Source organism: Bufo bufo, chromosome 6 (genome assembly GCF_905171765.1).
Source record: "Bufo bufo chromosome 6, aBufBuf1.1, whole genome shotgun sequence".
NCBI classification, from domain to species: Eukaryota; Metazoa; Chordata; class Amphibia; order Anura; family Bufonidae; genus Bufo; species Bufo bufo.
Window position 1 is genome coordinate 412,098,896 of NC_053394.1, and position 17,143 is coordinate 412,116,038.

A 17,143-nucleotide genomic window follows, 5' to 3' on the forward strand; every position below is an offset into this window, starting at 1 on the left:
GAGTGTGTTAGTGGTAAAAGTGTGATTGGTGTAGTGGAAGATTTCTATGGGAAGTTGTATGAGAGAAAATGGATTGATGAAGGTCTGATGTGGGAGTTATTGAATGGTTTGGATGAGAAGCTTAGTGTGGATAGTCAAGTTTTGTTGTGTAAGGATATCTTGATAGAGGAAGTAAGAAAGATTGTTTGGAGCTGCAAAAAAAATAAGACGCCGGGTAAGGATGGATTGCCGATTGAGTTGTATATGAGAATGTGGGAGTGGATTGGTAAAGATTTTGTGGAGGTTTGTAAGTATATGTGGGTGAATGGAGAAATAGGTAAGTCTATGAAGGAGGGTGTGGTGGTTTTGATTTTCAAAAAAGGTGATAGAAATAAGGTTGAGAACTGGAGACCTATCACGTTATTAAATGCCGATTACAAAATTTATACTAAGTTGTTGGCAACTCGGATGCGGGATGTGGTTGGTGAGGTTGTAAATGAGAGTCAAGTGTGTGCTGTGCCTGGTAGGAGTATGAGTGGGAATTTAATGTTGTTGAGAGATGTGATTGGTGACTGTATGTATAGAAAACAGAAATGCATGTTGTTTTCAATTGATTTTGAAAAAGCGTATGATAGAGTGGCTCACCGATTTATGTTTGTTGTGTTGGAGTGGATGGGGTTTCCAAAGAGTTTTGTGGATAGTGTGAAGAGTTTATATAGGAATGTGTCGAGTGAATTTTTGATCAATGGTTGGTTGAGTAGAAAAGTGAATGTGCAGAGTGGTGTGAGGCAGGGCTGTCCTATGTCGCCTGTACTTTTTATTGTTGTGATTGAGTTGTTAATGTGTTTGGTAAGAAAGGATAAGGTGATGAAAGGTATGTTGATTCCAGGAAGTATGGGTAAAACTGTTAAGGTACTTGGATATATGGATGACGTTGTGATTGTTAGTGATAATTTGGCTACCATGAGGAGAGGAAGGTTATGGCTGGATATGTTTTGTGGGGTGTCTGCTTTTAAAGTGAATTGGAGTAAATGTAGTTTCAAATGTTTTGGTGATAGGAGTATTTGTTTGGAGAATGTGAAGAATGAGAGTGGGGATGTGAAGGTGTTGGGTATCCGATTTAATGATGATTTGAAAGGGAATGAGAGTTGGGATGAGTGTGGAAGAAAGATAGAAAAAAAGATAAATTTTTGGAGAATGAGGGATCTTTCGCTGTCAGGGAAAGTGTTAATTATCAAGGCAATCATTTTGCCAATAGTTCTTTTTGTGGCTGGAGTCTATCCCGCGTGTTCAAAGAAAGTTAAGAGAGCGGAGAAATTGGTTTTTTCTTTCCTTTGGGGAAGTTGTATGGAAAGACTGAAAAGAGAGCATGTGTATAAAAGATGTATGAATGGGGGCTTGGATTTTCCAAATTTTGAATTTTTTCTTGGTTTAAATTATATAAAAAAATTTGTGTGTCTGGTGGAAAAACAAAACAATTGCGCGTACATGATGAAATATATGTCTGGATGGATGATGTATGGTCTGAGGTGGTGTAAAAGAGATGCTAGAGTGCCTGTGTCGTTCAAATGTCCAGTATGGTATGAGGTGATTGAGAGTTTTATCAGAAAATATGATTTATTGGCTGTAGGAATGAATGAGTTTAAGGATAAGAAGAAAGTGATGGCGAAACTTAGACAAAGTGAGAATGCATGTGATATTGTGGGGTTGAGTTCGGATGCTGCAGTAAGTGTGTGGAAGAAATTGATGATTGCTGGTACAACTAACAGACAGAAAGACATTGTGTGGATGGGGTTTCAAAACATCTTGCCAGTACGTGAGTTTCAGAAAAGAAGAGATCTAGTGAGAACAGAAACTTGCCCAAGGGAAGGTTGTGGGGAGGATGAATCTGTGAGACATTTGTTTTGGGAGTGTGGGTATGCAAATGAAGTATGGAGAAGTGTGGGTGGGTTAGTGAAAGAATTGACGGGTGTAGTGAATTTGGTTTGGAAGGTCGGGTTGTTTGGTATTGGCGCAAGTGGGAGGAGAAATGAAAGAATTTTGTGGTTCATCATGGTTTGTATTATGGAATGTTTGTGGGATGTAAGAAATTTGTTAGTCTTTAAGAGAGAAATTGTGACTGTGAATGAGTGTGTAAAATTATTTTTGTCTAGGCTCTATGTAATTTATGTGTGGGATAAACAGTATGGTGGTGGTGTGGATTCTGAGGGAGTGTGGAAGTTCAAAAAGTGGAGATTTTTGATCAAGAATTAATTTAGACGATGTACGGTTTTTGTATTTTGTCTCTGATGTTGTTTTGTTGTATGGTGTTTGGAACTTGTATATGTAAACTTTGAATTTTTGTTTTAAAATAAAATAAAATAAAAAAAAAAAAAAAAAAAATCTGTTCTTATCAGTTTAATATCTGATACGTCCCCTATCTGGGGACCATATATTAAATGGATTTTTCGAACAGGGAGATGGAAAAAGAGCTTGCTCTGTCCACTCCACGCATTGACCTGGTATTGCAGTACCTCCAGGACCGGTGCACCCCTTCTAATGCAGTATGAAAAACAGAATGAAATTGAAATTGAGATTGGATTGCAAGCATCATCCTTCCAGCCAAGCAAGTGGAAAGTTGTGTGTGTCGTGCCTCTTTCAGCTTCTCCTCTGTCTGCCCAGTCAGTGCAAGTGCAGTGTTGCTTTTTGCATATAATACCTGCATCTAGTCTGTCAATTTCCTAATTGCATCAGCTGTTGGTTGTTTCCAGCACCAAGCAACCCAGCCAGCCAGCCAGCCAGTCTCCTCACACCCTGGATCCAATTAGGAGTGATGATTGGTTAATTGGCTTATCACCTGAATGAATGAATTGTTTGGACCTCCTCCCCTCCTCCACGTTTGATTTGGGCCTGTTGTGCACACCTCGGAGGGTTGCTGAGTCGTCTCTGGCAGGCAATTGACCCTTTTTGTATCAAGTTGGCTGGATGTAACCATTTAGCTTTTGCAGTGCTTCAATAAATGAGTAAAGTTTGCCTGTGTCTCCCTCTTGTGGATCTTTTCAACTAGATTACTTGGAGGCTAAAAAGTAGCCCAGCACTTCCTATGCAGCTGGACTTACCTTGTCTGGGCAATGGACGGAACACTGCGCGTGTCACAAGAGCCTTGTCAGGTCAAGAGGTCAAAGAGGTCAAGAAAGGTCAGGTATTGGATGACATCACAAGGGCCCTGATGGAACACTCAACAATAGGGCCATGACATCACAATCAACAATGTTTTTTTTTTTTTTTTTTTTTTTTTTTTTTCACAACTTCTCCATTCACTCCTGTTTTTCATTTTTACTACTGCTTGGCGTGCTTTGGCACCAGGAATTTCGTGCGGCGAAAAGGCGTGTCCAACAGCGGTGGGCGGAGCTATGCAAATGGCGAACACGAAGAGCAGCATTCTGGTGATTTCTGAGCGTAGGACGCACGTTTTTTCTTGTTTTGTGAGCGAGCAAGAAGCCTCCCGGACTGTGGCTATGGCTGGGGCCTGTAGGGCAGTTGCTATGAGAAGTGCTCAGCATTGGCGATAAGCGGCCCCGTTGTCGAGGCCGAGCGGGTATCGCTTCTCGGCCTTTTGGCTAAGATCAAGTGTAGGGATACATTGGGTCTTGGTCAGAAGGTGCCTGGGGTACCCGGCTGCTCGGCCTTTGGAGCGGGTCCTGGTTTATAGCCAGGGCCTTAACCATTGCTGCTATAGGGCAGCTGGCTTAGTCCCCAGGCAACGAGAGGCGATCACCATACCTGCCTGCTACTTCGGTGGTGGGTGAAGGGCTTTCGTTGGTACCTGAGCTGCATCGTTTTGGCAGAATTGGCGACATGGCGGAGATGGAGGTCCGAAACTTTGATCGGGGAGGAGCTCCAGAGCCGGAGAATCAGATGCCTGGTGAAGTGCCTGCGTTCCAGAAAATTAAAAATGGAATTCGATTTGTCTTTCAAGATCCAGAAAAGAAAGGAAAAGGTCTGGATTTCCTGGTGGAGAATATTTTGTTGGGCCTGATGGACTTTCAAAAAGAGTCTATCTTAGCCATCCTGGACTTCCCTAAGAGAGGGACCTTTGATGTTATTTTCGTCTCGGAGGAGTTGTGCAACATGGCAGTTAAACTCTTGGAACAGTGTATTCTGAATCCTGTGCTGAATGGAATAGAGGTAATACCGCATTTTCCTAAGAGACAAAGGATGATTACAGTCTTGATGTATAGTCCTTACGTCTCAGAAGAGGACATTTGTATGTTTTTGGAGAGACATTGTGAAAAAGTAATTTCAGCTGGAAAAATATATAATAGACATGGAATATGGACAATGAAACGGAAGTTTTTTGTGACTTTTGTTGAAAAGGAAGGAGTAATATCCGTTCCACCAAGTCGGTTTAAAATCGGTAATATTAATGGTGATTTATTTTTTAGCGGTATGAGTATTTTTTGCAGGAACTGTAAACAATATGGACATGAGAAAAAAGACTGTGCCTACCAATGGTGTAATAACTGTGAGAGTGTGGGTCATGTGTCTGAAACATGTAAAGAAGGAAAGAAATGTAATTTGTGTGGTCAAGTGGGGCATGTGTACTATACTTGTACAAGGAAAAGAGATCAGGATAAAAAGACAGAAGAAAGAGAAAGTGAGGTTAAAAAGAAAAGTGATATAATAGGTAAAAAGAAAGAGGAAAAGAGAAAAGTAACAGAGCAAGAGTTAGGGTTGGAAATTTCAGCCTCAGAAGATGAGAAAAAAAGGAAAAAAAAGGAGGAAAAAAGGGGGAAAGCAAGATTATCACCAATCTCAACTGAATGGGAGCATAAGATTGATGTAGAATATCCAGGGGAAGAGAGGCAGAAAGCAAGGAATGCAGTGTTAAAACGCTATGAGGATGATCCAGAGGATTTTGTAGAAAGATATCAGGTTGTGCCCTGGTTTAGAAAAGTGCTTGAAGAAAAAATAGACATGTCAATGGAGGATTTAGAAAGAATGCAAGATGGTTTATTAGGGTTTATGATAGCGAAAAATAAGAGATTGATTATATAAGGTTTTTGGTTTGTGTATATACTGAATATAAGTCAATTTAATTTTTGGTAATGGATATTTAGGTATTATGTGTTTCAATTTATGTATTATGTACCTTATTTATTTACTTATGGTTATTTTACAAAAATTGGTTTCATTTTCTGTATTTTGTTTTTCATTAATAAATTTATGTTGAAACCTTATCTGTTCTTATCAGTTTAATATCTGATACGTCCCCTATCTGGGGACCATATATTAAATGGATTTTTCGAACAGGGAGATGGAAAAAGAGCTTGCTCTGTCCACTCCACGCATTGACCTGGTATTGCAGTACCTCCAGGACCGGTGCACCCCTTCTAATGCAGTATGAAAAACAGAATGAAATTGAAATTGAGATTGGATTGCAAGCATCATCCTTCCAGCCAAGCAAGTGGAAAGTTGTGTGTGTCGTGCCTCTTTCAGCTTCTCCTCTGTCTGCCCAGTCAGTGCAAGTGCAGTGTTGCTTTTTGCATATAATACCTGCATCTAGTCTGTCAATTTCCTAATTGCATCAGCTGTTGGTTGTTTCCAGCACCAAGCAACCCAGCCAGCCAGCCAGCCAGTCTCCTCACACCCTGGATCCAATTAGGAGTGATGATTGGTTAATTGGCTTATCACCTGAATGAATGAATTGTTTGGACCTCCTCCCCTCCTCCACGTTTGATTTGGGCCTGTTGTGCACACCTCGGAGGGTTGCTGAGTCGTCTCTGGCAGGCAATCGACCCTTTTTGTATCAAGTTGGCTGGATGTAACCATTTAGCTTTTGCAGTGCTTCAATAAATGAGTAAAGTTTGCCTGTGTCTCCCTCTTGTGGATCTTTTCAACTAGATTACTTGGAGGCTAAAAAGTAGCCCAGCACTTCCTATGCAGCTGGACTTACCTTGTCTGGGCAATGGACGGAACACTGCGCGTGTCACAAGAGCCTTGTCAGGTCAAGAGGTCAAAGAGGTCAAGAAAGGTCAGGTATTGGATGACATCACAAGGGCCCTGATGGAACACTCAACAATAGGGCCATGACATCACAATCAACAATGTTTTTTTTTTTTTTTTTTTTTTTTTTTTTCACAACTTCTCCATTCACTCCTGTTTTTCATTTTTACTACTGCTTGGCGTGCTTTGGCACCAGGAATTTCGTGCGGCGAAAAGGCGTGTCCAACAGCGGTGGGCGGAGCTATGCAAATGGCGAACACGAAGAGCAGCATTCTGGTGATTTCTGAGCGTAGGACGCACGTTTTTTCTTGTTTTGTGAGCGAGCAAGAAGCCTCCCGGACTGTGGCTATGGCTGGGGCCTGTAGGGCAGTTGCTATGAGAAGTGCTCAGCATTGGCGATAAGCGGCCCCGTTGTCGAGGCCGAGCGGGTATCGCTTCTCGGCCTTTTGGCTAAGATCAAGTGTAGGGATACATTGGGTCTTGGTCAGAAGGTGCCTGGGGTACCCGGCTGCTCGGCCTTTGGAGCGGGTCCTGGTTTATAGCCAGGGCCTTAACCATTGCTGCTATAGGGCAGCTGGCTTAGTCCCCAGGCAACGAGAGGCGATCACCATACCTGCCTGCTACTTCGGTGGTGGGTGAAGGGCTTTCGTTGGTACCTGAGCTGCATCGTTTTGGCAGAATTGGCGACATGGCGGAGATGGAGGTCCGAAACTTTGATCGGGGAGGAGCTCCAGAGCCGGAGAATCAGATGCCTGGTGAAGTGCCTGCGTTCCAGAAAATTAAAAATGGAATTCGATTTGTCTTTCAAGATCCAGAAAAGAAAGGAAAAGGTCTGGATTTCCTGGTGGAGAATATTTTGTTGGGCCTGATGGACTTTCAAAAAGAGTCTATCTTAGCCATCCTGGACTTCCCTAAGAGAGGGACCTTTGATGTTATTTTCGTCTCGGAGGAGTTGTGCAACATGGCAGTTAAACTCTTGGAACAGTGTATTCTGAATCCTGTGCTGAATGGAATAGAGGTAATACCGCATTTTCCTAAGAGACAAAGGATGATTACAGTCTTGATGTATAGTCCTTACGTCTCAGAAGAGGACATTTGTATGTTTTTGGAGAGACATTGTGAAAAAGTAATTTCAGCTGGAAAAATATATAATAGACATGGAATATGGACAATGAAACGGAAGTTTTTTGTGACTTTTGTTGAAAAGGAAGGAGTAATATCCGTTCCACCAAGTCGGTTTAAAATCGGTAATATTAATGGTGATTTATTTTTTAGCGGTATGAGTATTTTTTGCAGGAACTGTAAACAATATGGACATGAGAAAAAAGACTGTGCCTACCAATGGTGTAATAACTGTGAGAGTGTGGGTCATGTGTCTGAAACATGTAAAGAAGGAAAGAAATGTAATTTGTGTGGTCAAGTGGGGCATGTGTACTATACTTGTACAAGGAAAAGAGATCAGGATAAAAAGACAGAAGAAAGAGAAAATGAGGTTAAAAAGAAAAGTGATATAATAGGTAAAAAGAAAGAGGAAAAGAGAAAAGTAACAGAGCAAGAGTTAGGGTTGGAAATTTCAGCCTCAGAAGATGAGAAAAAAAGGAAAAAAAAGGAGGAAAAAAGGGGGAAAGCAAGATTATCACCAATCTCAACTGAATGGGAGCATAAGATTGATGTAGAATATCCAGGGGAAGAGAGGCAGAAAGCAAGGAATGCAGTGTTAAAACGCTATGAGGATGATCCAGAGGATTTTGTAGAAAGATATCAGGTTGTGCCCTGGTTTAGAAAAGTGCTTGAAGGAAAAATAGACATGTCAATGGAGGATTTAGAAAGAATGCAAGATGGTTTATTAGGGTTTATGATAGCGAAAAATAAGAGATTGATTATATAAGGTTTTTGGTTTGTGTATATACTGAATATAAGTCAATTTAATTTTTGGTAATGGATATTTAGGTATTATGTGTTTCAATTTATGTACTATGTACCTTATTTATTTACTTATGGTTATTTTACAAAAATTGGTTTCATTTTTCTGTATTTTGTTTTTCATTAAAAAATTTATGTTGAAACCTCATCTGTTCTTATCAGTCTGCCTTTTCTTGCCGGCCCAGGTCCTTGTGGGTACCCCCTGCACTCTGCCTTTGAGCATCGTTGATTAAATTCAGCTTCAGCTCACTGCTGCTATTGGGTGTAGGGCTATTCCCCAGGGAACAAGAGTGCTCTGGTCTCCGACCTCCTCTTGGCCTGTGGCTTAATAGTCTTGGTGTACGACGTTAGACAGTGCTTACTTGGATCTAGACAGCCCCGAACACGACAGCTGGAAGATCTTCTCCGACTGCGATCCAGGAGAAGACTTTGCGAAGACTCGACGAGGAACCCCGACGACGAGGACTGAAGACTCCGGCCTGAAGACTCCGGCCTCGGGGGACCTCGACGAGGAAAGAAGCTCGGCGAAGCTCTCCCCGGAAGAAGCTCCGCCCAGCAAGAAGGAAGCCGCAAAGCTCCGCCCCCTGCGGCAAAAGGACGCTTTGCGAAGACACCACAGGAAGAGGGCTAGAAGGAAGTAGCCATGGCCACAACCTCCAAGCCCCCCAAGACCAAGAAGGATGCTGCAGGACCGGCTAAGAAGACCCAAGCCACCAAGCCTCCTGGACCCTCTGGGGCCGGACCAGACGCCTCTGCCCGGCAGAAAGGCGGCGGAAAGCCCGGCCAGGTCGCCCCTTCACTGGAGCCCTGGATGCGGCAGACCGTCGCCATGAAGCTGAAGGAGGTGGATGGAAAGTCCCCGGAGATGACCGAGGAAATCTTCTGCCAGAAGATGCTGGTGGACCAGGGATTTTCAAAGCCAGAGACCCTCAGCGTTCAAGCCTTTATGACCGGGATCTTCTACGTGACCTTCGCGTCGATCAACATCTGTAGAAGATATTGGGAGAAGGTAAAATCGGCAGCATCGGACTCCACATTTTCTCACTTTGTCGGGAATTGCCCCATTCAGAGGGAGGAAAGAAGGATTACGGTGTCTATGAGGAACCCACACACCCCCGGTAAAGACATCACCACTTTCCTGAATCGATTCTGCACAGTGGTGAGGGAACCCACCCACATCCTGAACGGACTCGGCTTCTGGACCGGAAAGTGGTCAGCGGTCGTGAAACTGAACAAGGACGCGACTGCAGAAGACGGCCTCCAGCACCTGCCCCAGTCTTTTTCCCTCGGAAACTCCCACGGCCTCATCTACTACCCGGACATGCCACAATTCTGCAGGAAATGTGGACAGAAGGGCCACGAGTTGAGGAACTGCAAGGAGGATCCCTGCCGAATCTGCCGGGTCACAGGTCACGAGACCAAAGACTGTCCAAAGAAGGTGGCGTGCAACCTGTGCGGGCTGGCCTCCCACGTCTACAAGGACTGCCCAAAGAGGGACCGCACCTGGGCTTCAGTCGCAGCCAGGGCCCCGGCCGCCCGGAACCCCCCACAAGCCGCGGCCCAGGCGGCAACACAGCCCAAAGAGAAGCCATCTAAGAAAGAAGGTAAGCGGACATCTCCCCCTGCCCATGCTCCCGCCCCCCCCTCCTCCTGCCCAACCGCCCGCCCTGTCGTCACCACCACTGAGGTTATCCACATCCAACCCCCCACCACCTCAGTGGCCCCCTCCCGTGCCCCCAGCCCAACCCGCCCCGTCGCCACCACTACAGCAGAACTAACCTCTCCTCCAGCTGCTGTAGCCCTCTCTATGGAGGAATTTCCCCCTCTTGTCTCCCCAGATGTCAGTCAGAGGAAAGGAAAGAGAAAGGGTAGGGACAGCCCCACGGCTGACCAATCCAAAAAGAAGATGCTCGAGGTAGAGGACGTGGCCTCAACCAACAAAGAAGAAGAAACAGAACAGCAGATGGAAGAACCGGTGGCCACCAACGAGGACCCCCAACAGCAACCCCTCCACATCCCCAGTAGCCTCGACGAGACCGAGGTGGAGGAGATGGTGGCCAACGGGGCAACCGCCGACCCGATGCGGCTACAGATAACTCTGGAAGAGATCGAAGCCGCCTTTGCGCTATTACAGGGGCAACCCCCAGACAGCGGACAAGAAGAAGTAGAGGAACCGCCGGACGACCGGAGTGGTAACTAAGCTGTATCGTTCTCTGCTAACCCTTTTCTTTCTCTTACATGATGGCTAACTTTAACCTTTTTTCCATCAATGTTAGGAGCATTAGAGATCGGACTAGACGTCAGACGATACTAACCTTTCTTACTTCTCAGGTTGCCGACGTTTACATGTTGCAGGAATGTGCTTTGCCCCCCTCTAGGTCCTACAACCACCTGGCCAGGCAGTGGTCCCATGGCCCCTCCTACTGGTCCGGTGGTGGCAGCTGCAAGTCGGCCGGGGTTGCCATCCTCCTCAGGGGAAACGCGTTCACACTTGACTCCGTCCAGGAGCTCGTCTGCGGCAGGCTTCTTGTCGTAGACGGCTCCTGGGCGGGAGAGCCGGTTAGGCTCATCAACGTGTACGCCTCCCCTGACAAGGGTGAGCGACTGGAGTTATTCCAGGCCCTACGACCGCAGCTTGCTACCACCAGGGCCGTAGTGATGGCCGGGGACTTCAACTGCCCGATAGAGGAGGACGGACGCAGCTCCGGGACCTCAAGCAAGCTAGACGTCACTTCCAAACTGCTTATCGAGATGGTGACCGAGGCGTCCTTGCAGGATGTTGTGGGATCCATGGGGAACGGCTCCATTAATTATACGTGGTGCCGGCCCGATGGCTCACTCCGTTCTCGGATCGACTTCGTGTTTGCCTCTCGGGCAGTCAGGCAGTGTAGGCACTCTATGGTCCCCTGCTTCTTCTCCGACCACAGGGCCATTCAGGTCCAGTGCACCCTAGGCACCGGGTTCCCCCCGGGCCGTGGGTCCTGGAAGCTGAACTGCGCTCTGCTGAGTCGGGGAGATGTGCTGGCGGAGCTTAGGGATACCTACATATCCTGGCGGAACGACAAATGCTTCTTTAAATGTACTAGTGACTGGTGGGAGTATGTTAAAGTCCAGTTTCGTTGTTTCTTTCAGGCCAAGCAACAACACCAGGCGTGTGAGAAAAAGAAGGCCTTCAGAGCACTGCAACGTGAGTTGCGGTCCCTGCAAGATCTTCACCGGTGCGGCTGGGACGTAGGGGAGGACCTGGATAAGACCAAAAAGAGCCTGAAAAGGCACTTTGAGGAGGAATCCAGACGAATCGTCTTCCGTTCCAAAGTGGAAAACCTGGATAAGGATGAGAAGTGTAACTCGTTCTTTTTCAGGAAACTCCATGCCGGCCACACGCCCCTGAACGAACTCCGAGACAAAGACGGCAACATGCGCTCGGGGAAGGAGGAAGTAATGGGAGTCGTCACAGACTTCTACAGCGACTTCTACTCCCTGAGGAACACCGACCAGAAGGCCGCCGATAAATTCCTGTCAGGTATCACTAACCACCTTGATCCTGCAGGTACGGAGGCCATGGATGACCCTCTGACGGTGGGGGAGGTGCTCTCTGCCGCTAGATCCTTTAGGCCCGGCAGGACCCCGGGCAGTGACGGCCTCCCAGCAGAGCTCTATGTAGCGCTGGGGGACCTGATCTGTCCGGACCTGTTGGAACTCTATGGGGAGATGGTGGTGGAGGGTACAATGCCCCCATCCTTGAGGGAAGGAATGATCACGATCCTGTATAAGCGGAAGGGGGAGAGATGTGACCTGAAAAACTGGCGTCCCATCTCTCTCCTGAACGTGGACTACAAGATCCTCGCCAAGGTACTGGCAAATCGGCTGAAGGTCGTCATCGGCGGAATCGTCCACCCGGACCAGACCTGCGGCATTCCAGGCCGCAGGATCGCAGACAGCCTCGCCCTTGTGAGAGACACGGTGCACTACATCCAGGACCGCCGTGTTCATGCCGCCCTGGTCAGCCTGGACCAGGAGAAGGCATTCGACCGGGTCTCTCACGAATTTATGGGCAAGGCGCTGCGCAGGCTAGGTCTGGGCGGGAGGTTCTGTTCTTTTGTTGACCTGATGTACTCTGACATTTGCAGCACGGTGTTGGTGAACGGCTGGAAGACCGACCCCTTCCCTGTCCTCTCCGGGGTCAGGCAAGGCTGCCCTCTTTCACCTCTCCTTTTTGTTTGTGTTATAGAATCCTTCGCGGAGGCTATCCGACAGAACGGGGAGATCAGAGGGATCACCGCACCAGGACCTGGACACTACGAGGTCAAGTGCTCGCTGTACATGGACGACGTGACCGTCTTCTGCGCTGACCAGCGTTCGGTGACTACACTCGTCCAGACCTGCGAGGAGTTCGGACAAGCTTCAGGGGCCAAAGTCAACTGCGGCAAGTCAGAAGCCATGCTCTTCGGGGACTGGCAACTGGCCTCTTCTGCCCCCTTCCCATTTACCATCAAACCAAACTTCATCAAAATTCTGGGAGTCTGGTTCGGGAAGGAAGGCGCAGCCCTCAAGTCTTGGGAAGAACGCTTGGCCAAGGTGAATCAAAGAATCGGACTGTGGAGCCTTAGACACCTCACGATCGAAGGTAAAGCACTCGTCCTGCGAAATGAAGTTTTGCCTGTGCTCCAGTACACCGCACAGGCATGGCCCCCTCTTGCCACCGTTTCCAGGGCCATCACCAGGACAGTGTTTCGCTTCATCTGGGGATCTAAGATGGACAGAGTGAAACGAGCCATCATGTACAAAGAGCCCCGCAAGGGCGGAAAGGGCATACCGGACCTGCCCACTTTACTGCGGATTGCCTTTGTTTGTGACAGCGTTCGTCGGACTCTAAGAACTGCTAACGGCTCTGCGGGCAAGGCTATGTCTCGCTTTTTCCTCCTGCCCCTCTGGAGGGGTCTGGGCTGGGACAAGTGGGACAGCTCCATCCCTTACAACTGGCACGCTCCCTGGTTCTACGGGGACGTCGTCAGGTTTGTGAGGGAACACCAGCTGGAGGGCCTCAAACCCGACTTGTGGAAGCCAAAAACTATCCACAAACTCATCAGAGCAAAGGACGTGGTCGAGTCAATTCCAGGGATCCAGGACGACACACTAGAGACAGTTTGGACTAATGTGTCGTCAAACAGGTTGACTAACGGGCATAAGGACTTGTCATGGATGGCCATTCAGGGCGGACTGCCAATCCGGTCATTCATGCATGCCCGTAACCTGTGCAAAACCCGGTACTGCCCCAGGTGCCCTTTCGTGGAGGAAACATCTTACCACCTGTTTTGGGAGTGCCGCTTTGCACAGCGCCTGTTGGATTCCCTGGAACATGAACTCAAAGACTCAGTGCCCAGGAACAGCCTGCAACACACTTCGGTGCTGTACGGACTATTTCCTGGGATTCATACTGTTGGAGCCATCCAGGAGGCCTGGCGCCTTATGAACTGTTTTAAGGACGCTATTTGGTTTGCTAGGAACCGGCTTATTCTCAGGAGGGAGAACAAGTCCGTCCAGGACTGCCGCAGACTTATCCATAGTATGCTGCAGGACTACAACATCTCGGACGTCGACGAAGAAGAAGAGGAATAAACCCCTCTCCTTCCCCCTCTCCCCCCGTTTGTATTTGTCTTCTCAATAAAGCTAAGGGCATGTGATCCCCCCCTACCCCCTCCTTCCCACTTCCCCTTCCCTCATCACTGTCTAAATGCTTTGTTGGAAGGTTTTGTGATTGAATAGGTATGCTAGTGTAGCATTCATTGCGATGTATAGTGTGGGTTAGCCCGTGCTTTACATAACAATGCCATGCTCGCAAAGACGACTGTAAGTAATTTATTATGTACTGTTTCATGGCCTGTGCTGCGTCACAGTACTAATGTATGTAAGTATGATGACTGATCGTAATAAAGACGTTTCAATCAAAAAAAATCTGTTCTTATCAGTTTAATATCTGATACGTCCCCTATCTGGGGACCATATATTAAATGGATTTTTCGAACAGGGAGATGGAAAAAGAGCTTGCTCTGTCCACTCCACGCATTGACCTGGTATTGCAGTACCTCCAGGACCGGTGCACCCCTTCTAATGCAGTATGAAAAACAGAATGAAATTGAAATTGAGATTGGATTGCAAGCATCATCCTTCCAGCCAAGCAAGTGGAAAGTTGTGTGTGTCGTGCCTCTTTCAGCTTCTCCTCTGTCTGCCCAGTCAGTGCAAGTGCAGTGTTGCTTTTTGCATATAATACCTGCATCTAGTCTGTCAATTTCCTAATTGCATCAGCTGTTGGTTGTTTCCAGCACCAAGCAACCCAGCCAGCCAGCCAGCCAGTCTCCTCACACCCTGGATCCAATTAGGAGTGATGATTGGTTAATTGGCTTATCACCTGAATGAATGAATTGTTTGGACCTCCTCCCCTCCTCCACGTTTGATTTGGGCCTGTTGTGCACACCTCGGAGGGTTGCTGAGTCGTCTCTGGCAGGCAATCGACCCTTTTTGTATCAAGTTGGCTGGATGTAACCATTTAGCTTTTGCAGTGCTTCAATAAATGAGTAAAGTTTGCCTGTGTCTCCCTCTTGTGGATCTTTTCAACTAGATTACTTGGAGGCTAAAAAGTAGCCCAGCACTTCCTATGCAGCTGGACTTACCTTGTCTGGGCAATGGACGGAACACTGCGCGTGTCACAAGAGCCTTGTCAGGTCAAGAGGTCAAAGAGGTCAAGAAAGGTCAGGTATTGGATGACATCACAAGGGCCCTGATGGAACACTCAACAATAGGGCCATGACATCACAATCAACAATTTTTTTTTTTTTTTTTTTTTTTGTTTTTTTCCACAACTTCTCCATTCACTCCTGTTTTTCATTTTTACTACTGCTTGGCGTGCTTTGGCACCAGGAATTTCGTGCGGCGAAAAGGCGTGTCCAACAGCGGTGGGCGGAGCTATGCAAATGGCGAACACGAAGAGCAGCATTCTGGTGATTTCTGAGCGTAGGACGCACGTTTTTTCTTGTTTTGTGAGCGAGCAAGAAGCCTCCCGGACTGTGGCTATGGCTGGGGCCTGTAGGGCAGTTGCTATGAGAAGTGCTCAGCATTGGCGATAAGCGGCCCCGTTGTCGAGGCCGAGCGGGTATCGCTTCTCGCCCTTTTGGCTAAGATCTAGGTCTTGCCAGAAGGTCTTCCGACCATGCTCTTGGCCCTGCAGCTTGTCTAAAGCTGCTCGCTGCTATTGGGAGAAGGGAGGACACCCGGGAAGGCGATCAGAAGATTGGAGATGGGCGTGCGTATCGACTACGCTAGGACCGGAGACTTCCGGGTCCGCAATGCTTTTGCGATTTCTGTGGAGGAAGGAAAGAAGGACAAGTTCACGGATGAATTCCTGGTGAAAGAGGTACTCTTTAAAATTTTGAAAGTCAAGATGCTTGATGTCTTATGTTTACAAGATAGAATTGGTGGACGCCGTGTGTTGGTCTTAACTTCCATTGGAGCTTGCCATAACCTATACATGCACTTGGAAGCTAACAAAAATAACCCAGACCTGGATGGGTTGACTTTTACTATATTGTACAATAGAGACGTGCACTTAGTTGTCTTCATGTACAACCCATATGTGGACACTGATGACATTTTCCTGTTTTTGACCAAATATTGTGAAAAAGTTACATATTCGCACAAGATCATGGGCAGCCACGGGTTATGGACTGGAAAGCATAAATATTTTGTGAGATTCCGACCTGATCCTTTAAGCCCAGGAGGAATGAGCCATCCTCCTCAAAGTTTTGCGATTGGCAAAGAAAGAGGCTTGATCTTCTTCCAGGACGCTCCAGCTTACTGTCGTAAGTGTAAAGTGTATGGACACATACAAGAGTACTGTGATCAAAGTGCTGTTGTTTGCTCAAAATGCCGAAAAGAAGGGCATGTTACGAAGGATTGCAAAAACCCTATCATCTGTAACCTTTGCGAAAAAGAAGGTCACGCGTTCAAGGATTGCCCTTCCCGGGGTTTCAGATCAAAGAGTACATATGCAGATGCTGTCAGGGCAAGAGCTAAAGAGCCTCCACAGGAGGCAGAACAGCAACCTCAGACTTCAGTGCAAACCTCCCAGGAGCCTTTGCGGCCACAGATTAACATAGAGTCGGCTGAGAGTACTCACCAGTCTATTCATCCCATTGCCTCTGATGAGAACACAGAAAATGTGGAGATGGACTTTTTTCAAGCAGAGGAGTTTCCCCAGATTTTCGGAGCAGGTTCAGATCTCCGGGGAGAAGGGGAGGCGCTCTCTCCCTTACCCAGGTCTCCGAAGTTTGGTTGGGACGAAATGGAGGATCCACATGATGAGGAGAAAAGAGAGCAAGGAGACTTGGCGTCCACCAGTGCTTTTATATCACCTTCCTTGAGACCGGCAGAAGAAATCTTGGATGCCGTTGTAAAAAAACCCCGCTTACTGCCTCCACAATGCACCGAACAGGAGCAAAGTCCGGTTAGACAGGATATATATCCTGGCTCGTGTATTCCTGAGAATGCTGCCTATTTGGATGATGCAAGGGCGAGAGACTTCGCTTTCGGAGGCCAACCTCCAGGCGGGGTAGGATGATGAACTTGTGGGTTACAGACAACTATACCCGAAATAACATCTTATAATGGGTAAGACTGAACTCAATGTTATATCTTTGAACGTCCGGTTATTAAAATCTAAAGCCAGACGAACTGCTGTCTTCGATTGGATCAAGAAGCAAAAGGCAGATATTGCTTGCCTACAAGAGTGTGGCATTGTTGAACCGGTGCCTGCTTGTGAGTGGACTTATGGGGGCTCAGTATGGTCGGGCTCCAGTGTGAACAGAAACGATGGCGTTGGGATTCTATTATGTAATAAGGACTGTTCTTTTGAAAATTATACGGTGGTGGAGGCGGGAAGATGTGTTATTGCCATGATTAATTACAAAGGGTGGAGGGTGAGGGTAGTCAATGTTTACTGTCCTACGGAGAAAAAGGAGCGATTAGATTTGTTAGAGAGGTTGAATATTTTGTTGTTAGGCAGGATGCCGACTATTTGGTTAGGAGATTTCAATTGTACAGTTGAAGGGGAAAAGTTAGATATAACAGGGAATAAGTTGAGTAAAATAGTGGCAGATCTTTCTTTAGTGGATGCAGCTTTGACGCTAGGAAAGCCTCCACCTGCCACTTATAAAGCAGACAGGGGGGGCATTACGTCTAGGATTGATTTTGTTTTTTTGTC

General features: G+C 47.0%; 3 non-coding genes across 3 annotated transcripts; all 3 read left to right on the forward strand.

Moving 5' to 3' along the window:
• Positions 1–2,315: 2,315 nt before the first annotated feature.
• Positions 2,316–2,514, forward strand: LOC121006418. Its single transcript, XR_005780266.1, has one exon. It is a non-coding gene; the product is annotated as a U2 spliceosomal RNA (small nuclear RNA).
• Positions 2,515–5,162: 2,648 nt separating this feature from the next.
• On the forward strand, positions 5,163–5,351 carry LOC121006399. The gene has a single exon (XR_005780249.1). It is a non-coding gene; the product is annotated as a U2 spliceosomal RNA (small nuclear RNA).
• An 8,460-nt stretch (positions 5,352–13,811) lies between these two features.
• Positions 13,812–13,995, forward strand: LOC121006396. The gene has a single exon (XR_005780246.1). It is a non-coding gene; the product is annotated as a U2 spliceosomal RNA (small nuclear RNA).
• The last annotated feature ends 3,148 nt before the right edge of the window (positions 13,996–17,143 follow it).